The sequence below is a fragment of the Panthera pardus genome, unplaced genomic scaffold, assembly GCF_024362965.1.
Source record: "Panthera pardus isolate Hobbes unplaced genomic scaffold, ASM2436296v1 HiC_scaffold_13, whole genome shotgun sequence".
NCBI classification, from domain to species: domain Eukaryota; kingdom Metazoa; phylum Chordata; class Mammalia; order Carnivora; family Felidae; genus Panthera; species Panthera pardus.
The window spans coordinates 122580038-122606589 of record NW_026526688.1 but is presented as its reverse complement, the minus strand read 5'-3'; the positions used below and the strand labels follow the sequence as shown (position 1 = coordinate 122606589).

The window sequence follows — 26552 nt, the reverse complement described above, 5'->3', positions numbered from 1 at the left end:
CCCTCCAATATCAGCAGATAAAGGTGGGGCTTGTGAGAAACTCTCATTCTTAGCTCGGTGAAATCCACGCTAAAGCAAGAGCCACGTTTATGCATAATAAATTGCAACCTGGGCCTATAGAGAGCAGAGTTTTAAATAGTTAGAAAGAGAAAAAATATGAGAAAGTCATCCCCAGCATTCACCCTTCTAAGAGGCTATTAAAATATCACATCCTGGAATCTCCAGAGCATGAATTTTCCATCATGGCTTTACAGCACTTTACCATCTTTCCATCTCTCCCACGAGATATTAAGTAATTCACAAAACAGATTTACAATTATTTTTATTTCTTATGAATATATAGCATATCACATTTGGTGAGTCAGAGAGGAAATTTGACATAAAATAAAAATAGGATCTTGTGAACTAAAAAAAAAAAAAGGTTGAAAAGCATGGCTCTGTAGATAACTCTGGCTTATTAAACGGATGTAGAGCAGAAAAACGCATCAATGTCCTTTTTGAAAGTCAGAGATGTTTTCATTCTTTGGGGTTTTAACAGTGATTCATGTTGAATTTCAAAAGCTCATGTCTCAGACCACGATTCAGTAAGATTCAGCCTCTTCTATGTGCTTGGCACTGGGCTAGGCACCAGTGATACAGAGAATAATAACACACATCTGCCCAGAGAAAGGACTGGAAGATGACATTTTTGCTATTTTGCTAGCAGAAAGAAACATTGCACCAAGTCAGTTCAGTAAACATTCTGGAGAGCTCATGTTAAGGTCTTGGGCAAAGCCCTGATAACCCCCCAATAATGCTGAGCAGCAAAGGGCTTTTTAAAGCCATATTACATTATTGACTTTGTAATTCATAATGTGCATCCAGACGCAGCAGATTTACTTCCCTAATTATGTTTCGCTTATGCTAATATTAAAATTAGCCTGTATTCCCTGACCACCTTCAGAGGAAGAAGGGGCTTTAGAAGCATGCTGGGCAGCAAGATAAAAAAGGAGTCAAGATACCTAAGCCAACAAGGCTTCTCTGTCCCACCCTCTATTTCTTCCTCTCCAGGACCTTTTTTCTTTCATTCTTTTTTTTTTTTTTCTTTTTCCTATAAATTATATGTGGCTCCTTAGGAATATGGAAAAGTTTTGTTGCGATCTTTAGAAAATCACGGAGGAGGAAAAAAAAACCACTTTTTAACTTATTGAGCCCCTCCCTACAAAGGGCTAGATATTTTACTGTTACATAAGTTATCTCTTTTAATCCTCCTGAAAGAGGACTTTCAACGACCTCCATATAGACCTCAAACTTTCTAATTGATTAAGATCTCCTTTCCAGCTTATCTCTGAACTCAGGCAAAAGAGCCTTCAGGCAAAGCATCCCCTGATAGGAAAGGAAACTACCCCTCAAACAATAAGGACAGCCCTGAGTCAGCAAGCCCCTACCCGTGATTGACTGCAAGAAAGTGATTGACTTGACCCTCACTGCCCACCTATGCATACCCACCAAACTTTGCCCCACTTTTTCCCTAACATAAACCCTGCAGAATTTTTGGCACTTTGGAGACAGTCTTTGAGACACTAGTCAGCTATCTTCCTGGTGTGGGCCTCACTGAACTAAATTCCTTTCTTGTTTCACCTCCACTCATTTCACTGCCTTTGGATTGGTCAGCAGCGAGCGGCTGAACCTGGTCTGTTTGGGACCCCCAAAGCCAGGCGCTCTTATACCCTCACTCCCCAACTATACTCCCTGGAGCCCTGTGAAGTAAGCACTGTTATTATTGTTTTAAAGATGACGACACTGAAGCACAAATGTATTTGCATAACGAATAAAAGACTGAACCAGAACATGAACTGATCTATCAACGTTAAGACCTGTTTCTTTCAACCATCCAATAGACTCCAATCTTTAACATCCCAATTTACCAAGAGCCCAAGAGAGGAATGTGCAAAGAACCAACCACCAGTTTGCAGAAAAGGCTCTTAAGCGTATTTTTCTAGGTGTTCATTTATACTCACAAGACAAATGCAAATTAAAACTTCACTTATCAATGTATCAGAGCGGCAAAATATTCGACGTCACCCTGTGGCGGTGAGCTGTGGGGAAACAGGCTTGCTCGTGCACTGTGGGTGACAGTGCAGATGATGGGCACCGTTCCAAGGGCCCCTTGGCAATTTCCACCAAATGACTCTTCTTCCATTTTACCCTTCAGGTATACTTGCATTTGTGAAAAATAACGTATGCACAAGATTATTCACTGCAACTGGAATAGCAAAGGACTGAAACAGCCTGATTTTCACTAATAGGAGACTTATAAATTACAGTCATTCACACAAAGAATTCTATACAACCATTAAAAAAATGAGGATTCTTGTTGATGTAAGTTACTAAGTGAGAAGGAAGGTGCAGAACAAGTACCACGTGCTTCCATTTGTGTGAAGGGGGAAATATATGCAAGTCTTTGTATTTAACTAGACTATTAAGACATTATTAGCCATGGATGCCTCCAAGAGGGAGCTGGTGGCAGGGAAGAATGGCAGATTTGTGCCGTTCGAATTTTGAAACAAGTGTGTAACCTATTTTTTAAAGTAAAAATTACAAATTAAAAAGGATACAAATTAGTTGTCATCAAGAACACCATGTTTAACTCTGAATGATAGAAGCAAGGCGCTGGTGCTAAACCAGTTTAAACCTGAAAGATGTGCAAGTTGATATAAAGTCACCAGCATTGAGCTTGCTCTCTGGCTGGTCACGTCTTGGGGACTACTTCCTTAAACTGCTGTTAAGGCTATGAGTTGGATGCTTTACTTTCTTTCTTTCTTGAAATAATAATGTTATAACAAGGATGACAACAATTTATGGAAGGGCTGCTCTCTGTAAAACTCAGAGTTGAGAGCTGTGGTTTTATCGTTTCATTTAATCTTCCTGATAACCCTATACGGCAGGACTATCAGCCCCATTTTCTTTTTTAATTTTTGTTTTTGAGAGAGAGAGAGAGAGAGAGCGAGCATGTGTGTGTACACACCAGTAGGGAAGGGTCTGGGAGAGAGGGAGGGAGAGAGAGATTCCGAAAGATTAATTTTTTTAAGTTTATTTATTTATTTTGAGAGAGACAGAGAGAGACTGCAAGCAGGGGAGGGGCAGAGAGAGAGACAAAGGATCGGAAGAGGGCTCTGCACTGATAACACAGAGCCCATTGTGGGATTTGAACTCAGAAACAAGATGGTACAAGATGGTGACCTGAGCTGAAGTCAGACACTTAATGGACTGAGCCACCCAGGTGCCCCAGAGACAGAATCTTAAGCAGGCTCTATGCCACAACCCTGGGATGATGACCTGAGCCGAAATCAAGCACCCCAGCACCATTTTAGAGGGGAGAAAATACAGACTTGGATAAATGAGCACTGTCTCTTTTAATTGATTTCTAGATAGTATGAAGCAACTGTTTCCCAATACGTATGACTTTGAGAGGCAAAAGAATTTTCTTTGAAAGGCCTTTTAGGATCCACCATGCCACACAGAAATAAAGATTATGCCACCGAATTTGTTGCCCAGAAATTATTCGAAAGGCCTCTTCTCACATTCAAGTGCTACTCAGTAAAAATAGTCTGTGGATTATACAAGAGATTCTAATGTTTTAAAGCAGGAAAAATCCCATAAAACTCCAGCAGCCAGAGACTCTGTTCACAGTCCCAGTGATTCCCCAGCTGCCGTGTACTCTTTTAACACAAAAAGCAAGTGCTCCTCTTTTAACACAAAAAGCACCAGATTCTGCTCTCACCACACGATGATAAAAATCTCCCCGCATATCCCCTTCCCCATCCCTCACACTAGCCTCGAGCATCTCCTCGCAAGTTGTGGAGTTCAAGATAAAAGTCTGACATGTTAAAAGGTACTTCAGAAACTTTCCACCACAATATCCTTGATAGTTTGTTATTGAAGTAAAGACAACAGAATCAATCATTCAGCCTTGGGCTTGTCCCCCATCACTGCAGAGGAGGCTTGAACTGAAGTTACCACGTTGGCGAGAAGCGCTTACAAATTGGTTCTCCAATTCCCTGTTGCCCTGGCTGCTACCTCAGTCAGCCTACGCTCTCCAGCCTCCTCACTCTTAGCCATGAATTGCATCACACCTCACTACAGGCTCCCAGGAGAAGGGCTGCTGTGTTCACATTCAAAGGCAAAGGAGACTGCAAAGAGACGTCCCATCAAGTTGCCATTAGGGCTCTCGGTGGGTTTCCAGTGTGCTATGAGGATTGCGTTCGAATTCAAACTTCTTGAGGATAAAAACTCCTAGCTGCTATTGGTGCCACTCTGAGGGCAGGAGGTGGGGTGTGGAGCACAGGATAGGGACGTCACAGAAAACATTTTATTTTCCCTTTGGGTTTGGTTTATTGTTTCCACGTGATTCAATCCAATGAGACATGGTATAAATCACCTATTTACAGCAAGGCATCATCTTAGCCCTCAAGGATACAGGCAAACACAAAACCAAGTCCCCGCCTCCAAGGAGTTTAATATTCTACTGGATGATACAGAAATATACAAGTAATTACAAATAATTTTTCAGGTAAGTGATACGTGACACAGACAAAAATTAAACCAAATAAGGGAGTAGAAACTAACGAGGGGTACATTCTGGTTAGGGGGGCCACGGGAGGTGTCTCTGAGGAGGGGCCACTTCCAAAGACACCTGAATGAAGCCTGTAGCTATCCTGAGAAGAGAGTCCAATGCGGAGGGAACAGCAAGTTCAAGGTCCCAAGACAGGAGTGGGTTTGGCAGAAATAGTGGAGGTCTACGTAGGAAGGATGAAGGAGGCAAAGGAAGAGTGGAAGGAAAGAAAAGGGGTCAGAAAAATAGCTAAGATTCCTGAAGGAGACTGTAGGTCATGATAAGGACTTTGGACATGGGGAAGCCATTGAAAGGTTTTGAGCAGGTGACATGATTTGATATATATGTTAAACTCACATCTTTGGAATCTCTATCTCAAAATAAAAAGTTTTTAAAAATTATATCTCTGGTTACTGGGTGGAGAGTAGACTATTGGGGATATAATAGGCCAACTCTAAGATGGCCCCCACTGATTCTCACCTTCTGGTGTTCCTGCCCCTCTATATTTCCCTTGAGTACAGGCCGCACTCACTGACTCACTTATAATGAATAGAATATGACAGAAGTAACAGGGTGTCACTTTTGAGATTAGAATACAACAAGATTATGGCTTCCATCTTGAACATTCTCTCTTACATTTCCTCTCTCGCTCTCTCTTAGGTCACTCACTCTTGGGGAAGCCAGCTGCCATATTGTGAGCCACCTTATGAAGAGGTCCACAGGCTCTGACAAGGAATGAGGACCTGCAGTCCAAAGCCCGTGAGGAGCCGAAGCCTGTGACAGCCACATGACTGATCTTGGAAGTAGATCCTCATGCCCTAGCCAAATCTTCAGATGACTGCAGCCCTGATCAACAAGTGGACTATTACTTCACAAGGATCTTTGAGCCAGAGGCACCCAACTAAACTGCTCTGGGTTTCCTGGGGCACCTGGGTGGTTCAGTCTGTTAAATGCCTGACTCGACTTTGGCTCAGGTCATGATCTCACAGTTTGTGAGTCTGACCCCCACGTCGGGCTCTGTGCTGACAGCTCAGAGCCTGGATCCTGCTTCAGATTCTGTATTTCCCTCTCTCTCTGCCCTTCCCCTGCTCGTGCTCTGTCTCTCTCTCTGTCAAAAATAAATAAACATTAAAAAAATTTAAAAAAAAAAGTAAGTGGGCCTGGGCAGGACGGACAACAGAAATAAGGAAAGGAACATGCTCTTTGTGACCTGGAGAAGGAAAGCAAAAGCCAAGTCCCTGATTTGCACTCAGTGGACAACAACCATCAAGCTTCCCAGTGGAACAGCATGTTTGCAGTGACAGATGGAAAGGACAGTTCTAGAAGGATTTTGACACTGACTCCTATGGGAAGTTATGGGTACAAGAAGTCTAAGGAAATGGCCTGACCTGAGCCTTATCTAGGACTGCATGGCAGGGGTTACAAGCTGATTTAAGGAGCCAGAAAAGTGAAGGTGACAGGATGTGGCATCAGCCTGAATTTGCAGAGCAAACGACAATGGTGACAAGTCAAGAACACCTTTGTTTGCTTAAAGTGATCAGAGAAACTCACATGAATAAATGTTAGTCCAAGTGGTTAGGATTAAAAATTACTAAAAAACTGGGGCTCCTCGGTGGCTCAGTCAGTTAAGCATCCAACTCGTGATTTTGGCTCAGGTCATGATCTCATCGTTAGTGAGATCGAGTCCTGCATCAGGCTCTGCGCTAACAGCACAGACCCTGCTTGGGATTCTCTCTCTCCCTCTCTCTCTCTGGCCCTCCCTCTGTGTTTGCTCTCTCTCTCACACACACACAATAAATAAATAAACTTTTAAAAAATTACTAAAAAACCACACTCTTAAATGCTCGCCTATCCAGGACAGGTCACCAGGTAACTGCAAAAACAGGAACTCACCTGTGCTGTAGACACCCAGTTCTCAGAATCAAGCTGTTGCCTGACCTTGCAAGCACTGGCCCTGGAGGCAATTTAACCTGATGGTTCAGACCATGTGTCTTGATGCCGGGAGGGTTGGGGTAGGAAGCCTAGCTCCTCTGTTGCTAACTGTGTAATCTACAAACTTATTTAAATTCCTCGGACTTCAGTTTTCTTGACTGCAAAGTTAGGATAATAAGGGTAATTACTCTTAGTACCTTTAGTATAACAGTGGGTGGTTAGAAGGACCTTGATAAGATAGCCTGTGTGTTTTCCTTAGCACAGTGCCTGGAATATAGTAAGTTCTCAGTAAACGAGCCTTGAGCTGCCACATGTGAACTGTCACCCGTCATTGCTATTCTGACTCCTGGAGAAACTCACACAGTAACTGAAGGAGGAGGCAGTGCCCTCCTTCTGCACTGCTGTGTCAGAAATTTAAAACAGCAGGGTACACACATCCCTATATGGCTATGCTTCTAGGAAAGGCTGTGATCAAAAGCCCACTTTACCCCATCAGTGGACACACCTGCTGATTCCCTCTCCCCTCTTCTCACTCTTGATCTGGGAGCTTTTAAAATGCCTTAAAGAAAAGTCCAACTGCTAGATGAAGGAGGCCCAAATGGGGACATGGCAGATTCATTGGAAAAACAATACTCTACAGAGTCACTCTTTCCAAGACACTTCATGCACACTGGGTCACCACATCTGCTCCCCTGGCATTCACTTCTACTTTGTGACTCACTGATATACAATAGACATCCCACAGAATGAGCAGGTCAAAATGTTGGTGGATCACCAGAAGACAAAGTGCCCATCAAGGCACCCCCAAGGTATAGGCTAAGCTCAGAACCTGTCATGCCATAAATACAAGACACTCCTGCCTGGAAGGCACACCCCCATGCCCCCGCATGTGGAGCCTTGTCAGTAAGAGCTAATGTATGACATTGAAAGGCATATTCAGCAGCTGAGAGGTTCAGATGCAAAAAATATCAAAACATAAAGCCACCAACACTCTGCTGGAAAGAGTGGTCACCTTTATGAATGATAATATCACCAGCCAAGACCACCATGAAAACATAGAACAATGTTACTGACAAGCCAAGCAAATATATTCATGGATATACAAAACTACATTATACATTATAATCAAAAACTCAATACTAATGTATATAACAGGAAAGAACAACTGGAAAGAACAAAATGTTTGTTTTATGTATACATCTAATCTCGAATATATCCACCTGAATCCAACCAGATGTCATCAGCTTGACTTCCTGTGCTAAAATGAAAAGACTTCAAAAATCCAAACATACTTGTAAATCTAATTGCTTCTCTTTTAGGCCTATAATTAAGCTATAACCTCCTAACACCCAGAAACGATTTAGATTTGGAAATAGAAGAATCGAAAGTTACACAATTTGCTAATTTTCTTAATATTCTTCCCTACTGTGGATCTTTGCCAGCATTCTGTCATCTCTAATCTGGTGTCAGTTTGCCAGTTAAACCAAACAAGAGCTAATGTTTGTGGCAGGGGAAAGTAATCAGCACATCCATTCGTTAGCATCCTGCTCACACATTCATTGTCAATTATAAATATTTGCTTGGGATAACCTCTGCCACCATCATTGGAGCCATTACCACCTGTAACTAAGTGATATATTTGAAGAGTCGAGCTTCTGGCATTTTGCAGCTGGGACTCAAGAATAATCAAAATATTCATAAACTAACACTTGGGTCCCAGGAGAGTGTCTTGCTCAAGATGACAAATGATTATCCTAGGCAATGCAACTACAAGTCAAACTCTGATTCATGAGTTTCACAATTATGTTTCTAGGCTATATCCATTAGCTTTTGTTGAAAGCTTTTTCACTTGCTATTTGCGGACATTTTTAGGGGACATTCAAGTACAGTTGGAACCATACATTGGCAGATGCTGCAGGATTCCTGGGGGAACTCTGGATCCTACTAAATGCGATGGAAGCTGTTAGTGCCCCGCCCAGATTCCTTTTAAAGGCAGGTGCACCTGTCCCTCAGCTGCTGTAAGTGGTGACTACTAACAACTTGCAGCTGCTCCCTTCTCTAGAGAACTGCCCTCCACCCAGCTGGAACCATCTTGACCTGGAAGCTATGCTCTCCCCTCCCTTCCCTCCCCAGACCTCCGCCAATGACTTACTGACATGAAGCACAAATGGCAAGTCACTTCTGTCAAGGGAGAGATGGCCATCTCTGTGATGTGGTTCATGCTCCAGAGCTTCCCCAGGGGGCCAGGCTGAAGCTAGTCTCCCGAGGAGACCACCTCCTTGCTTAGTTTTCCTCCTTTAACTTGTCCTAGTTCTCTCACTCATCTTCTCCTGAGAGGACTCCAGAAAAAAAAATCACTTGAAAAAAACCTCCATCTCAGAGGCTGCTTTTAGGAAGTGCAACCTAAGACACTAAGAACTTCTCTTTGCCCAGAATGGGACTGTGCTCCTGCCAAAGCACATCATGAGCCCTAAGCCCTACCACTTGAACTCATTGCTATTTCCTGAATACTTGAAACAGGTGAGTCTTTTCACTTGCAGTAATCTAGAGAGAGATACTCAGTCCAGACTGCATCCCATCCATCCCTAGCACCTGGCACAGTTCTCGTGGAATTCCTCATCTCAACTCTGACCAACAAAATCCTCCTCAACCTTTTCTAGAAATCATTAGAAAAAGAGCCACAACCCAATAGAAAACTAGGCATAGAGTATTAATAAAAACCACCCAATAAAATGGAGATAGAGACATGAAACTTAACAGATGCTTGTCCTCACTCATAATAAGTGAAATATGAGTTAAAACTACAATGAGATACTATTTTTAAACCATTACACTGGGAAACGTTCAAAATAAAAGTTTTCGTTCTGTCCATATATCCAGTCCAGTGATAGTGGGTTCTTTGTATGCTGTTACAAATGAAGTGTTAGTCCAAGAAATAGCTCTGCAGAGTTCCCCTGTTGGGAAATGAAACTGATAAAGCTCTACAAAACCCTGTAGGGCTGTGGGTGAAAGGAGACTGCAAACCTTAATTATTAACCTGAGCATCTACCTCGTCAGAAACATTACATGTTATATCATGTTCCTTCTCCAGGTCTTAAAGAACCTGCTGTTTTCCTTTTCCTTCAATTTCCCACTTTCGCCTGAAGTCTTTCTCTCTTTAATGCCACAAAATGGACCATGCCCTTCAGATGGTCATATTTTTTTCTACCTGTCTTACTGCAAAGTGGAATTAAACGGACTATGTATTTTCCTCTCTCACACTGTGCCTGCTAGTTAGATACATACATGTCTGTTTTCTCACAGATCCAAGTGGCTTATTGCATTTCTCCCCCAGATATTCACTTCCTGTCTCTTAGAAGGATCACACCTTTTCATTCCGATCATGTCAAGCTTGGTTTTGTAACTTGCATTGGTCAGTGACATACAAGCACAAGTGACATAGGCTACTTCCACTCAGAAACCTCAAGACCCATCATACCCAAGATAGGACAGCACATCCATTCATTCACATACTGCTCACACATCACGATCTAATTCCTTCCTCTCATTTTTTCCTCTGCTGCAAGATCATCCCCAGATCAGTACATCCTAAAAATGGCTTGTTCCTTCAGCCTGGGTCCTGGAATAAAAATGACACAGAACAGAGAGACAAGGAACATAAAACATGAGTGAAAAATAAACTGTTGTGGTCTTAAGCCCCTGAGATTTGGGAGTCATTTGTTACTGCTCTATACAACCTAGCCCAGCTGCCTGCTAAGTCTATAAACTCCAAAGCATCTTATTTCCCTCTATGTCCCAAACAGCACCCAGAATAATCTTTTGATTAGTATTTTTGTGTAGTACACATTCAATAAAAATTGGCTGAAAAGAATTGTTCTCTTTCGTCTCTCTTTCCTTTCTGAACAATTTAGTCCAGAAGCCATTATGAGGGGCCATGGAAGGTAGGTGTTTGGTTGAAATGTGAACAGACGCAGTGGCCCAGAGCAGGGTGCCAGAGACTGAACAGGGTGAGAAGATCAAATAAGAAAATATACTATGGATAATGGGAGTCAAATTTCCCCTTACCGGAGAAGGGAGTTACAAATAGGGAAAGGGAGAAAATTATAATGAACCCTATATTGTTGGATTAGAATGGAAAATATTAATGTGAACACATGGTTTTTAATATATGTAAATAGATCAACAAATACAATTGCAAGTGCGTGTGTGTGTGTATACAAATTTCTTAACTCTGTCCCTGGAAAGGGATAGCAACTCCCTAATAGAAATGACCACACCCAACACCCAGGTCTTCCTTCTCAGTACCATTCCCCACTGAAGAAATCAGAGATCCTTGGGAAAACAGCTGATGCCAGAGCTCAGACGGAAAAAGTAAATGATGAGCCTGGAACATGTTGTTCAGTCATAACTAAGGAAGGGCTCCAAAAAAAAAAAAAAAAAAGTCACCTGTCAAAAGGAAGCCAGTTTGAAGAGGTTCCCACTGGCTAAATCTGAGACAATTAGAGTACTAAAATAGAGGAATGAATTAAAACCTATGAAACAACAGAGAAATCCATTATATAAATACATAAATATTTAGATAGATAAATGGAGAAATTGAAGGTTCGATGAGGAACAGAACATTTACATAATCTTAAAGTACATCCCCTCAAAATATTCACTAATTACTAAGGAAAACACACTAAATTTACACTGGAGAAGTCCAGCAAACACCTTCAGGATCAAGTGATCTAAGCTAACATCACCAGTAATGAAACAAAGCAAAATGTGTCTGCTGACAGACCACCATGAGCCACAGGACCACTTCCATGATATCCCTGCCAAAGAAACGTAATCCAGATCTACTCATGGGGAGGCATCAGACAAACCAAACTGAAGGATATTCTATAAAATGACCCATCTGTCACGCTTGAAGTTCCAAACAAAATCACTATTAAAGTGGCTTCATCTTCAAAAAGAAGGTTAACAATAAAATACTTCATATTCATGAAGAGGTAGATTTCCTTGTTAATTAAGGATTATACTCTCTTTTCATCCGCAGTTCTAAGTGGTTTTATACAGCTTTATTACATTTATTTCCCAAGGGTAGCATGCCATAGGGGTATCACTTGATCTAATAATTCAACTATAGAAGGAGGTAATAGGGTTCTCCAGAAAAACAAAAGCAACAGGATGTGGAGATGGAGATGAGAGAGAGAGAGGGAGTTAGAGAGAAAGAGATTTATTTTAAGGAATTGACTCACATGATTTGGAGGCTTGGCAAGTCCAAAATCTTCAGAGTAAGCCTGTAGTCTTGAAACTCTGGAAGAAATTGCAATTTGAGTCCAAAGGCAGTCGCTGGCAGAATTCTTTCTTGCTTGGGGAGGTTGGTCTTTTTCTATTAAAACCTTCATCTGATCAGATGAGGCCCACCCACACTATAGAGTTAATCTGCTTAATTTAAACTCTACTGACTTAAATGTTAATCTCACTAAAAGATACCTTCACAGAAACATCTAGAAAAATGTTTTATCAAATATCTGAGTCCCAATGCCTAGCCAAATTGACACATTAACTATCACCCAGGGAAAAAAGAACCACTGTTATTGTTCTGGACATATGTGTAGAATAAGACCGCATCACTTTGGATTCAAGGTCATTCACTTTGGTCTCATGTCATTCAGTGATACATATACTTTTTTTTTTTCATGCTGTATTATCTATAATTAAGTATAAAGACTTCCAATTATGTCACCTAGAGACTGTTTCACCCACTGCTCTGTGTAGCCACCAGTCTCTTGTCTCTCTTTTCAGCAATGGTGAGGCAGATACCCTTTCCATGGGGAAGAGAAATCCATGTTTTTTTCCCCTTTACCAATAACAAAAATGTTGGAGAGCCAGGTGGCAAAGCTGTTGCCATTGGCATCTTTCACATGAACTACATCAACAAATGTAGTCTCTCTCTGTTGGTGATCACACCAATTCTTCCCAGGTCAGCACCTCTGGTCACCATATACAGATTACCAGTGTCAAACTTGATGAAATCTGTAATTTCTTCAGTCTCCAAATCAATCTGAATGGTGTCATTCTCCTTGATGAGGGGGTCAGTTTAAAGGATGGTGAGAGCATCATGGGTCACTGGATGAGGGATTCCTTTTGTCCCCACAAAGATCTTTCTCACTTTGCAAAACTTACACTTGGCCTCCTGAGGTGTAATCCAACAAACAGCAAAGTGACCCTTGGTGTCACAGATCATATGAAAACTCTCCCCAGTCTTGTCAATGCTGATGACATCCATAAAACCAGCAGGATAGGTTATATCAGTTTGGACTTGCCATCAATCTTAATAAAACACTGTATGCAGATCTTCTTTACTTCATCTCCTGTTAGCACATACTTAAGTTTGTTCCTTAGGAAAATGATAAGAGGGAGATATTCTCTCATCTTAATGGAGACCAGTAGATGGATGAGGCACAAATACACCAGTCAGTTTATCCAACGCCTAATGCTTTGGAGGTGCTATGCGCTTCAGATGCTGCTTGGGACCATGAGCCACAACTGTACTAGGCATGAAAAGTATATGCAGTGATGTATATACTTTTATCTCATGGTGGTTGTTTTTTTTTTTTAAACTCGTTTTCATTTTTGGGAGGAAAAACAGCCTTGAGCATCATCAAAGTTTGGGCTCTTTTTGCCACAGTGACTAATGCATTTTGTAATTACCTCATTAGCATAAAGGTGTGTAGGAAAGGTTTTTTCCTAGGCATTCATGGAGGAAGAAAATGTAGGCCCATCTTCTTTTACAGACCTGAATCAAGAAAGGCTACTCTCAGGACCAGGTCTTAAGGGAGCTAACGAAGAGAACTAAGATGTGAAGACATCTTTGCCTAAAGGTTTTCAGCTGATTTTACCTCGAACAGTCTAGTCCATTCACAATAGAAAAGAAAGATCAGAGTTCAGCCGTGGCAGAAATAACCACAAGCTACTCGTTCCGTGTCAGAACATGATGCTGTTTCTTCTTCCAGGGACAGAAATGACACTCATATCTTGGATCCAACTTCTAATCATGAAGCCGTGAGCAGGAAAATGAAAGCCAGTCTTTCATGGGGCTGATAGATGTCTTTGCCCTCATGGCTTTCCAGTTCTCTGGTTTCTCAGGAATATCAGCTGGGAAAGGATATGAATCTCCAGCAAAACAATCAGGAAAATAGTGAACTGAGCCATTTGATAATCATAATGATGATTAATTAAATATCTGTTTTGTACTAGATGTTTTGTACTAGATGCCATTCTGAGTACCAGGAAGACAAGATGACAAAACATGGCCCTTGCTCCTCAGTCTAGTGAGAGCAATGAGTGAGAGAACTACATGGAAAGAGTTAACAAACACAAAGGGATATATGACTGTCTGAGGGTCTAGAAGGGTTTCACAGAGGAGGTGGCCTTTGACCTTCACCTTGGAAGATGCTTTAAAGCCCAGCAAGAGGAGTAACAGGAAACAGGATTTTAAGCATGTCTGGGTGGCTCAGTTGGTTAAGCACCTGACTTTGGCTTAGGTCATGATCTCACAGTTTATGAGTTCAAGTCCCACATTGGGCTCTCTGTTATCAGTGCAGAGCCTGCTTTGGATCCTCTGTCCCTCTTTCTCTTTCTTTCTCAAAAATAAATAAACATCAAAAAAAAAAAAAAAAAAAAGAGGAAAGAGAGGATTCCAGAAACTTGGAGTTTATTTTTTATTTACTCATTTTATTATTGATTATTGAAGTACTGAATATTCACTTAGAAAATATGCAATGTGTCAAAAAATTTTAAAGAAGCCAAAAACAATGACTCAAAAAAATGACCTATAACTCTGATATCTAGAGGCAATACTATAGCAGTAATTACTTTGCCATAATTCCTTATTTTCTTTTTCTATGCATTTTAATATAAAATTGTGTTTACACTATATTTATAACTTTGTATATTGTTCATTCTTTTTTAAAAAATGTTTATTTACTTTTGAGAGAGAGAGAGAGAGAGAAACAGACCGTGCGTGGAAGAGGGGCAGAGAGAGAGGGAGACACAGAATCTGAAGTAGGCTCCAGGTTCCATGCTGTCAGCACAGAGCTCAATGTGGGCTCTAACTCACAAACCATGAGATCATACCTGAACTGAAGTCAGACGCTTAACCGCCTAACTGACTGAACCACCCAGGCACCCCTGTTCATTCTTAAAAACATATACTATCACTAAAAAACTTGTTATACCAATATTTGATAGCTTCTTAAAATCTCACTGGATTTACCATAATTGTGTAAGCATTAATCTATTATGGATTTTTGTGCTCCAAATTTTCATTTATATAAAGCATGTTATTGTGTGTCAATTTTTTCACATTTTAGAAGTGGAAATCCTGGATTAAAGTATATGAACATTAAAGGATACAAAAATACTGATTTGAAGGGGCACATGTACCACAATGCTTATAGCAGCACTATCAACAATAGCCAAATTATGGAAAGAGCCCACATGTCCTTGACTGATGAAGGATAAAGAAGATGTGGTATATATATACTATGGAATATCACTTGGCAATCAGAAAGAATGAAATCTTGCCATTTGCCACAATGTGCATGGAACTAGAGTGTATTATGCTAGGTGAAATAAGTCAGAGAAAGACAAATATCATATGATGTCACTCACATGTGGAATTTAAGAAACAAAAAATAAGTATAGCAAATATAAATAAAACACACAGATATTTAAAAATCACTCAGACCTCAATAGATAAATGGCATGAACCACCAGTTCACAAAAGAGCATAATAAAACATTTAACTTTACTAGAAATAAAAGAAATACAATTTTTCCTATTAAATTATCAAATATTTTTAAAATGATACTATTCTAGTAAGCTATACATTTGAGATTAGGCACTTTACTGAATGTATGCTGAAATCCATTTAAAGAAACAAAACAGATGGGGGCGCCTGGGTGGCTCTGTCAGTTGAGTGACCGACTCTTGGTTTTGGCTCAGGTCATGATCTCACATTTCATGGGTTTGAGCCCCAAACTGGGTTGGGGCTGACAGTGGGGAGCTGACAGTGGGGATCCTGCTTGGGATTCTTTCTCCCTCTCTCTCTGCCCCTCCCCTTCTCATGCATGCAGGCACTCTCTCTCCCTAAAAATAAGTAAATAAACATTTTTTAAAGTATATGAACATTATTAATGCTCTTAACAACTAGCCATATCTTCTAGAAAGGTTGCAATAATTTAAATTATCACTAGCATGGTATAAAAGTGTCTTTATAACAAAATGCCTATCAACATTGCATAGAATTTTGATGGATTTCAGCATACATTCAGTACAGTGCTCTAATCTCAAAGGTATAGCTTACTAGAATAGTATCATCTTTTAAATATTTGATAATTTAATAAGAAAAATTGTATTGCTTTTATTTCTAGTAAAGTTAAATGTTTTGTTATGCTTATTAGACTCTTTTGTGAACTGGTGGCCCATGCCATTTATCTATTGAGGTCTGAGTGATTTTTAAAAAACTGTATATTCTATTTATATTTGCTGTAGATATTTTTCTCAGCTGGCTGTTTTTGTTTTTTTTTCCATTTTCTCTGTTACAATTTTTGACAACCAAAGCTTTTATTGTTTCTATTGTTTGTGTGGTCAACTTTTTCAATCTTTTCCTTTGTGGTTTCTTTAAAGTAGAATTCAAAATATTTTTGAATTTCTTTGAGACTTCTTCTTTAACTCATGGATTAATTATGCGAGTGTTTTTTGATATCCAAATATTTGGGGGATTATCCAGCTATCTTTATGTTATTGATTTCTAGTTTAATTTAATTGTTATCCGGGCATATTCTTTGTATGATTTCTGTGATTCTAAATTTATGAAGGTGTGTTTTATGACCAAAAATATGGTTCATATTGGTGAACGATCCCTGTAAGCTTGAGAAGAATGCGCATTCTGTTGGTGTTGGATGGAGTATTCTGTACATGTCAATTAGATCTGGTTGATTGATAGCCCTGCTTAGGTTATCTGTATCCTTACTGATCCACTGCCTGCTTGATACATGAGTTACTAGCAGAGGGGCATTGAAGTGTCCAGCTCTAATCGTGGATTTGTCTATTGCTCTTCTCAGTTCTATCAGTTTTTGACTCCTGTGTTTTGATGCTCATTGTTAGGTATATGTATGTTTAGGGTTGTACTGTCTTCTTGGAGAATTAAACCCTTTATCATGTATATAATATCATGTATATAAGGCCCCATTTTATTCCTGATAACCTTCCCTGGTCATAAGTTGGCTTTGCCTGAAATTAATAGAGATACTCCAGTTTTCTTTGATTAATGTTAGCATGGTATGTCTTTCTTCATCCTTCACTTATAATCTATCTGTGTGTTTACACATAAAATAGGTTTCTTATAGTTAGGTCTTATTTTTTTAAGCCACATTGACCATCTCTGTCTTTAATTGGTGAATTAAATTGGTGAATTAATATTCAGACTTCCAAAGTAAAAGCGTAGTAGGGTTCCTGGAGATAAAGACCACCAAAATGTGGGGGCTTCCCCCCCAAACTGTGGTCCCCAGGATTTTCTCACTCATATTAGTCCACAATTCAGCCTCTGGAAACTCATTCAAAATTACCATTTAACTGTATAATTTTTTTTTAAGTTTATTTTTGACAGAGAGAGACAGAGCACAAGTAGGGGGAGGGGCTGAGAGAGAGGGAGGTACAGAATTCGAAGAGGCTCCAGGGCTCTGAGCTGTCAGCACAGAGCCCAACGTGGGGTTCAAACTCACAAACCATGAGATCATGACCTGAGTTGAAGTTAGACGCTTAACCGACTGAGCCACCCAGGTACCCTAAATATACAACTCATAATTGACCAATGTCAATGGAAATTTAGACAAGGAGATAATGACTCAACACCAGAAAGATCATTTGTTTTCAGATACAGAACTGTGGTATAAGCATTGCGTCTAACAAGTCTCTACGAAGCATCCCTATAAAATAGATTTGTTTCTATGGACACTAAGAAACACTTTGCCTCCACTTTACACTTACAGAAGGCCTCACAGAGCCAAGTCCTGGGAGCAGAGAGCCAAGCAGAAGGGATTTGCAAAGCAGAGTGGCCTTTCCTGCAGCTGCTTGAGCTATGCATCTGGGGAGAGCAGCTAGCTCTAAGAGCTTCTCAAAAAACAGCAAACTAAGCATGAATTTTATTTCTTATACCAAAGCACCCTCCCTTTTTCCTGCTTGTGGCTTTGTCTGTATCTATTTCAAGCTACTCAGTTCACAGATCTAGCCAATGTCACACCATGTCATTATGCCATAAAAGAATTTCACAGTTCCTGTGTATACCTCCTACCTTCTGACTGCAGCAAGTGAAGAAAGATTCCAGTCCAGTTTAGAGAGCGCAGTAAGAATCAGGACAGCTCTGAGTGAAGTTGACTGAACAGCCTCTCACCACTCACCAATAGGACAACTAAGTGCATTGTGCTAATTATATTACTGCAAGATTCAAGCCACAACAAAACAACAGTAATCCAGACAGTGAGGTACTGGCTTAAGGAAAGACATATAGATCAATGGAATAGAACTAAGAATCCACAAATAAACCCTTATGTTTCCATAAGGATGTCAAGACAATTCAGTGGGGAAAGAATAGTCTTTTCAACAAATAATGCTGGGACAACTGGATGTTCAGATGCAAAAGAATAAAGTTGGGCCATTATTTCACAAAATACAAAATAAAAAATTAACACAAAATTAACACAACATTAAAGACTTAAATGTAAAATCTAAAGCTGTAAAACTCTTAGAAGAAAACCTAGGCATAAATCTTCATCACCTTGGATTAGGCAGTCATTTCTTAGATACAACACCAAAAGCACAAGTGACAAAAGAATAATAGACTTTATCAAAAATTGAAACTTGTAGGGGCGCCGAAGGGCTCAGTTGGTTAAGTGTCTGACTTAGGCTCAGGTCATGATCTCACAGTTTGTGAGTTTGAGCCCCACCCCCACCTTGGGCCCTGGGCTAACAGCTCAGAGCCCGGAGCCTGTTTCAGATTCTGTGTCTCCCTCTCTCTCTGCCCCTCCCCCACTTGTGCTCTGTCTCTCCCTCTCTCTCAAAAATAAATAAACATTAGAAAAAAATCAAAACTTGTATGTTTCAAAGGATACAATCAAGAAAATAAAAAGAGGGGAGCCAGGGTGACCCAGTTGTTAAGCTTTTGACTTTGGTTGACGTCATGATCTCATGGTCCGTGACTTCGAGACCCACATCTGTCTCTGTGCTAACAGCTCAGAGCCTGGAGCCTGCTTTGGATTCTGTGTTTCCCTCTCTCCCCCTCCCCCACGTGCTCTCTCTCTCTCTCTCTCTCTTAAACAAATAAGCATTAAAAATAAATAAAGAAAAATAAAGAACAATAAAACACAAGGAGTGGAAAAAGATATATATTTATAAATCATACATATATAATTAAGGAATTGCATAATGAATGCATAAAGAAGTCTTATAATTCAGCAACAAAATAAAAATAATCCTTGCAGGCCACCTGGGTGGCTCAGTCAGTTAAGTGTCTGATTCTTGATTTTGGCTCAGGTCATGATCTCATGGTTCGTGAATTCAAGCTCCATATCTGGCTCTGTGCTGACAATGCAGCCTGTTTGGGATTTTCTCCCTCTCTCTCTGCCCCTCCAGCACCCCCTTCTCAAAAATAAATAAATAAACTTAAAGAAAAACATTCTTGAACCCAAATCTTGGTTTTTAATACCATTCTTCGGTGGCATCAATAAAAGGAACAGGACTCCTTGGAGAAACGGTTGCTTCTACAACTGTTGCAAGAAATACTGTACACAAAATGGCCCTGGAGCATATTATAGTGCCAGAAAGTAAGGAAGTGCTCACACACACACACACACACACACACAATGATGGGGATATGTCAAAGGGACCCAGGAACCAACTGAAAAGGCTCTCAATGGCTTAAGTTGGAACAGTTGAGCAATACGAGAGATAAAGTAGTATTGCATTATAAACCAAAATATAAAGTAAATATCTATGAGTTCATATAACTATAAATAGATGATAGCTAGATAGCTAGATAGATGATAAGAAGAGACAAATCTCATGCACAGAGGAATACCAAATAATTTATGTAGATATTCTTCCCTCAAGAGTTGATGCATATCTCCCTACTCCTTAGATGTGGGTTGTGCATAGTGACTTCCTTGCAAAGAGTATAGTATGGAAACAGAGAGGAAAGAAGCTGTACAAACACTATCTCAGGCAGGTCTAACGTTAATTAGTATCAACAATGATAAGCCATGTCATAGAATATGATGAAAATAGCACCTCACCTCTGTGAACTTACTCTGCAAAACACATTATCCCAGTCTAATCATGAGAAAAACATCAGAAAATCCCAATAAAAGAACATCCCCTGAAACACTTGACCAGTATTTCTCCACAGTGTTGAGGTCATCAAAACCAAGGAACATCTCAGAAACTGCCACAGACAAGAGGAGTCTGAGACATGACAACTAAATACAGTGTGGCGTCCTGGATGGGATCCTGGAATAGAAAAAGGACATTAGGTAAAAGCTAAGGAAATCTGAATAAAATACAGATTTAGTCAATAATAATGCATCAGTATTAGTTCCCTGATTGTAACAAATGTATCATAAGATGTTAATAAAAGGGAAAACTAGGTAGAGGGTATACAGGACTCTCTGTACAATCTTCACAATTTTTCTGTAAATCTAAAACTGTCCTTTAAAAGTTTATTTTAAAAAGACACAATATACAAAGTTTAGAAACAACGCAGTTTAAAAACGGGCAAAGATCTGAAAAGACATTTGGCAGAGAGAGATACACAAATGACCAATAAGCACATGAAAAGATGTTCAACACCATTTGTGTATAGGGAAATGCTAATTAAAACCACAATGAGGGGGCACCTGGGTGGCTCAGTCGGTTAAGCGGCCGACTTCGGCTCAGGTCATGATCTCGCGGTCCGTGAGTTCGAGCCCCGTGTCGGGCTCTGTGCTGACAGCTCAGAGCCTGGAGCCTGTTTCAGATTCTGTGTCTCCCTCTCTCTGACCCTCCCCCGTTCATGCTCTGTCTCTCTCTGTCTCAAAAATAAATAAACGTTAAAAAAAAAAAAGTTTAAAAAATAAATAAATAAATAAAAATAAAACCACAATGAGATATCACATCACTCCCACTAGGATGACTATATAATCAAAAAGGTAGACAATATCAAGTGTTGAAAAGGATGCAGAGGAAACGGAACTCTCATACATTTCTGGTAAAAATTAAAATCCTGCAACATAGGGGCGCCTGCGTGGTTCAGTCGGTTCAGGTCATGATCTTACAGTTTGTGGGTTCAAGCCCTGTGTCAGGCTCTGTGCTGACAGCCTGGAGCCTGCTTCAGATTCTGTGTCTCCCTCTCTCTCTACCGTGTCTTTCATCCATCCCTACCATCCCTTATGGTAATCATCAGTTTGCTCTCTAGAGGTAAGAGTCTATTTTTTGGTTTGCCTCTTTTTTTCTTTGTTTGTTTTGTTTCTTAAATTCCACACATGGGTGAAATCACATGATATTTGTCTTTATCTGACTTATTTCACTTAGCATTATACCTTCTAGGTCCATCCATGTTGTTGCAAATGGCAAGATTTCATTCTTTTTTATGGCTGAGTAATATTCAATTGTATCCATATACCGCTTTTTCTCTTTCCATTCATCTATTAATGGACACTTGGGATGCTTCCATAATTTTGGTTATTGTAAATAATGCTGTAATAAACATAGGAGTAAATATATACTTTTGAGTTAGGATTTTCATATTCTTTGGGCAAATATTCAGTAGTGGAATTACTGGATTATATGGTAATTCTATTTTTAAATTTTTTGAGGAACCTCCATACTGTTTCCCCCAGTGGCTGCACCAGTTTGCATTCCCAGCAACAGTGCACAAAGGTTTCATTTTCTCTGCATCCTCGCCAACACTTGTTATTTCTTGTGGTTTTGATTTTAGCCATTTAAACAGGAATGAGGTGATATCTCATTGTGGATTTGATTTGCATTTAAAAGGAATAAAATATTAATATATGCTAATACATTAATGAATCTTGAAAACATTATGCTAAGTGAAAGAAGCCAGAGATAAAAAAGCTATATACTGTATGATTCCACTGTTATGAAATGTCCAGAGCAAACAAATCCATAGAGACAGAAAGCAGATTAATAGTTTCCAGAGGCTGGAGGAGTGGGAAATGAGGAATAATTATTAGTGGATACAGAGCTTTTTGGGGGGGGGGGTGATGAAAATTTTCTGGAATTCAGTAGTGGCAAAATTTTGTGAACATACTAAAATACACTGAAATCTAAAGAGTTACACACTTAAAATTGATAAACTAAGAAAGATAAGTTTCAAACTGTACTATGAATTGTCCTGACCATTTTCCTCCAAAGAAAGGAGGAAGACACGTGATACATATGTTATTTACAGAGAAATGAAGGCACCAAGTGGACAGCTGTGCTGTCATCAGCTCGATCAGAAATTACTGGGCTTCTGCTTTAGGTAGGACATGGATGAACCATGTTCTTACAGAAAGTAACGCAGGAAAAGACATTCTTTCCCTTCATCAGTTGGGGGTTCTAGGATTAACACAGAGGTCATTTCTATTAAAATAAACAACTAATGGAAGCTCGGTTGACTTTGACCACTTATTTAAAAAACTGCAAGCTCATTGTGATTTCTCATATCAGAATTGTCTGTTAATGCAGCTGAAAACATTAGATTTACTCTGCACTCACCATTTATATAGCTGCATAGAGTAGTCCCCACTTCTATGGGCAAATGGAATAAAATCCCAGAAGTCAGGCTTGAGCAACAAACACCTACAACAAATGATGCTTTTTTGTTTGTTTGTTTGTTTGTTTGTTTGTTTGTTTGTTTGTTTGTCAAGGTCAAAGAATCAATGCTTCAGCATGAGTATTTTTTAACTGGGGAGAGAAGGGAGGCTACCTGGTCTCCCATTTCTGAGGAAAACAACATTAGAAAAGAAGTAGGAGCATCTGGGTGGCTCAGTCGGTTGAGCATCCAACCTCAGCTCGGGTCATGATCTCACGGTCTGTGAGTTCGAGCCCCGCGTCAGGCTCTGTGATGACAGCTCAGAGCCTGGAGACTGTTTCGGATTCTGTGTCTCCCTCTCTCTCTGCCCCTCCCTCACTTGTGCTCTATCTCTCTCTGCCTCTCAAAAATAAAATAAATGTAAAAAAAAAATTTAAAAAAACGTATGGCTTGAATCTCATTTTTCTTCTTTATTGATTTTTAAGTGTATGACTCAGTAGATTTTATTTATTCACAAAGTTGTGCCACTATCTAATTCCAGGAAATTTTCATTGCCCCCAAAAGAAACCCTATCCCCATGAGCAGTCATTAAAGCAATGAAGAAAATGCACATGACGACAGCATGAAGCTTCCCTCACAGTGCAGGGAGAGACCATCACGTGTCTGACCTGCATTCTCAAGGGAGGGGAGAGAGCCAGAGGAAACAGCCATTGTGTCAATGACTCCAAATCAAATCAAGGACTTGTCTAATTTGTTTTCCTGTATGTTTTTTTCTTCTCTCCTGCTCTTTTCCTATCTCTGCAATCTCTCCTCTTTTGCCGTGACCATCTCTCCCACTCTACCCTCTCCTTTACTCTCTTTTTCATGTTCAGACATACTGAGACTTCATGGACTCTTCTCCTCTTCTCCATTTCCACCTCCTTCTCTAAGCTCTTCTTCCTCTGCTCATCTCAAAATGTTGATGTTTTATGTCCGTGTGTGTGTGTGTGTGTGTGTGTGTGTGTGTAAAAAGAAAAGCAGAAGTAAGTTAGTCTATGTGCCTCTCTGCTTGGCTAAGAACAACAGGAGCTACAAATGTCCCTTAAATATTAGTCCCCTCTTCTTAAAATCAGGCAGAAGTGTTTGGGTAAACAAGAAAAGACATGCAAAGAGTTACAGAAGTATTCTGTACTAGAAAAGGAAAATCTCCTTTCTCTAGATTATGGTTCAAGGCCGAGTTATTCCCTGTGACTAGAGGTTAGTTACTCTGTATTTGCCATAAGTAAACTGATTTTTTTGGGGGGAGGATGATTTTTTAAAAGATTCATAGATGATTGAATCTCTGATTAAATAAAATCTCTGATAAAACATAAAGAAAGAACAACAAATGAATGTACTATATATGCTTATTTTCACAAAGAAAAGTTACCTATGCTTTTCAAAAAGTGACAGTGTGAACTTGGGAGCACAGCATTGCACATGACTGTGAAGCTCTCCGGCTCTGTGTCCTCTCAGCGCCTCCAGGGAGCCAAGGCTCTCAAAGGTATGAGCGCCCCGGCCTGCTGAGGACACTGCAACACTCCTGCCCTCTCAGTGTGGTCAGCATACAAGGTAAGTTCTTTTAAGTTTTTTCTTAACTCAAAGGTATAGTGTTGAGAGAAAAGAGACTAGATTCAGAGGGAAAATTAGAAATGACCAAAGCTGCAAGAGCAGGACAGGAATGCCTTTGAGCCAAGCAGAAACATGGACCAGTAGCCCTTTGTGAGCTCTCTGTAAGGGAAGGGCTCAGCTTCTAAAACAGTGTAACTATTCATCTTTAAAACACCACAAAAATTTAAAACACCCTGTATTTCCAAGTATATTCATGTATCTTCTAAGGTGAACAACAACAACAAAAAATGTAACTGCAATCCCCCATGTCTATCCTGTTTCCTCACCAAAGCTTCTCCTGGTAGAAAACCTGGAAGCACTCATCACAAATATATTTCTTCCTTTTCCTTCTTTCTTTCTTTCTTTCTTTCTTTCTTTCTTTCTTTCTTTCTTTCTTTCTTTCTTTGTCTTTTTATTTATTTTTAAGTAGGCTCCTGTAGAGCCCAGTGAGAGGCTTGACCTCACCACCCTGAGATCAAGACCTTGAGATCAAGACCTGAGCTGAAATCAAGAGTTGGACGCTTAACCGACTAAGGCACCCAGGCACCCCCACAAATGCCTTTATAATGCCATGTTGTTGCAATCCTAAAAAGAAAGGTGAGTAGGCACAATGGACCCCACACACACAAAGGGCAGTAGCCCGCAGCAAATCCCAGTGGCTCAGAGCCTTGGGTCCCCCAACAATGATTTAGAAGCACTGGACTGGAGCATTTCTAAGGTACCACCAGTTGCTATAATTTTATCATCTTATTAAGCCATATAATTGGTAGCAGAGTTTATAAGCTTTAAAAAATGATAGATTATAGATGATAGATAGATAGATAGATAGATAGATAGATAGGTATAGATAGATGATTCTCTTCTATACTGAATCTCTTTTATGCAGATGTACAAGTAGGCAACACTATAACAATATTAATGAATGCTAAAACCCACAGTGTTTCCATAAGAAGTAACTCAAATGTTGAAATAAACTAACCCACCTCTACTTACCGCCCCCCCCCCCTCAAAATTACCATCTGACAGTTTTAAACATTCTCTTTACTGGAAAGGTTTTTTAAAGGTTTTTATTTAGAAAGATTCATTCCATATAGGTTCAGAGAATGATCATAATGTATGGAGCCAGAGACCATGAAGTCCAAGTTCAGGCACAGTTCTCAGAATTTTTAGGAGGAAGGGGTTGGTAGGCACCAGTAATTCCTCTTAAATTATAGGACAATGTGCCTGCCATATTGTAGATGCTCAAAACTGTTTTGTTGAATTAGGACAGAACACAATACAGTGAACACAAACATAAAGACCCTTGAACATACAGAATTCTCATGTACAATCATGTATAATACAATGAATGGAATTTTGCCTAATTTGGTATAGTTAGAAAATTTTTCCTCATAACAGTTAAGCTATTCAGAAAGGATTACCTCTCCAGCCATTTTTGGACCTTGTGCATGAAACACGCTGTTTTTCCATGAAGGGATCATACATGATCTTCCAGAGGGCCATTGCAGACTTGACGTGTGAAGAATCATGGATCTAGAGAGTAATGCAGGGAACAACTTTCCAGCACCTGGGACTCACACAGGATGAACAAATAGACTTGTGGATGTCCTGGGTGAAGAGATCATGTGGATCAATAGTATAATGTTTAAGGAATGTTTTTTGCATGCTCTCAGGGGCACTTATCCTCACCTTACGGACTGGGATTGGTCCCAGATAGCTGTGTCAGCCAATCCAAACACGAATGGACTTGTGCTGTTCCCCATTTTGTGCCCCTTCAGACTGACCTCTTCTTGGCCTTTTGGACACTAACCATATGGTGAAATGGAGATACAGTTCAATTGTTCTCACCTTGACTGCTATTTAGAAGTCTAGATTTCAAGATTATTCCTGTATGCTAACAAATATACCTTGGGATTATTTATTTTTTTGTTAGTGCCCATACTCTTTTCTACTCATGCTCCCACATTTCTGATAGACTCTGAAGTGTCAAACTAGGCATATTTTTAAAGCAGTTATTATAAATAGGTCATGAGAGGCAACCAAGGAAAATGTCACCAACTCTCAGTGGCACTAAAAGTAATGTTTCAAAGAATAATTGACTCAAAGTGCTTCCTTGCTGGGAATGCAAAGGCTGAGGCAACAGTGAAAGTAGTTTAAGGTACCCAATTCAAAACGGGCATTTAGGACAACCATCAATCCCTGCCCAACCACCAGTCCTTTGACTTCCTCCCATGGAGAAATCAGCATCTGAATTGCTTTGCTGTAGTTGAAGGAGTGTTATGTAATTCTGATTCTGAGTTTTCCAGTTAGGATAAAGGAACCAGGGGAATAAACTGTGTGTCAATGAAGGGAGCAAAAGGAGAAGAAAAGTGGTGATAAAAGAAAAAGAAAGTGTAAAAGAAATAAAGAGGGATGTTAAAACAAGCAAACAAACAAAAGCTACCTCCTCTCTCAAACACCATAGCATAGAAGTGGCTTCTGAACTAGTGGAGGCAGAGTACTGACTTGGGCCTGTCATGTACAGACCAGGATCTCAGCCAGCTCCAGGCAGGAAGC

General features: G+C 40.0%; 1 pseudogene; it reads right to left on the bottom strand.

The window, feature by feature from the left end:
* Positions 1-12272: 12272 nt before the first annotated feature.
* LOC109246591 (40S ribosomal protein S4, X isoform-like) lies at positions 12273-13076 on the bottom strand (annotated as a pseudogene).
* Positions 13077-26552: the final 13476 nt, after the last annotated feature.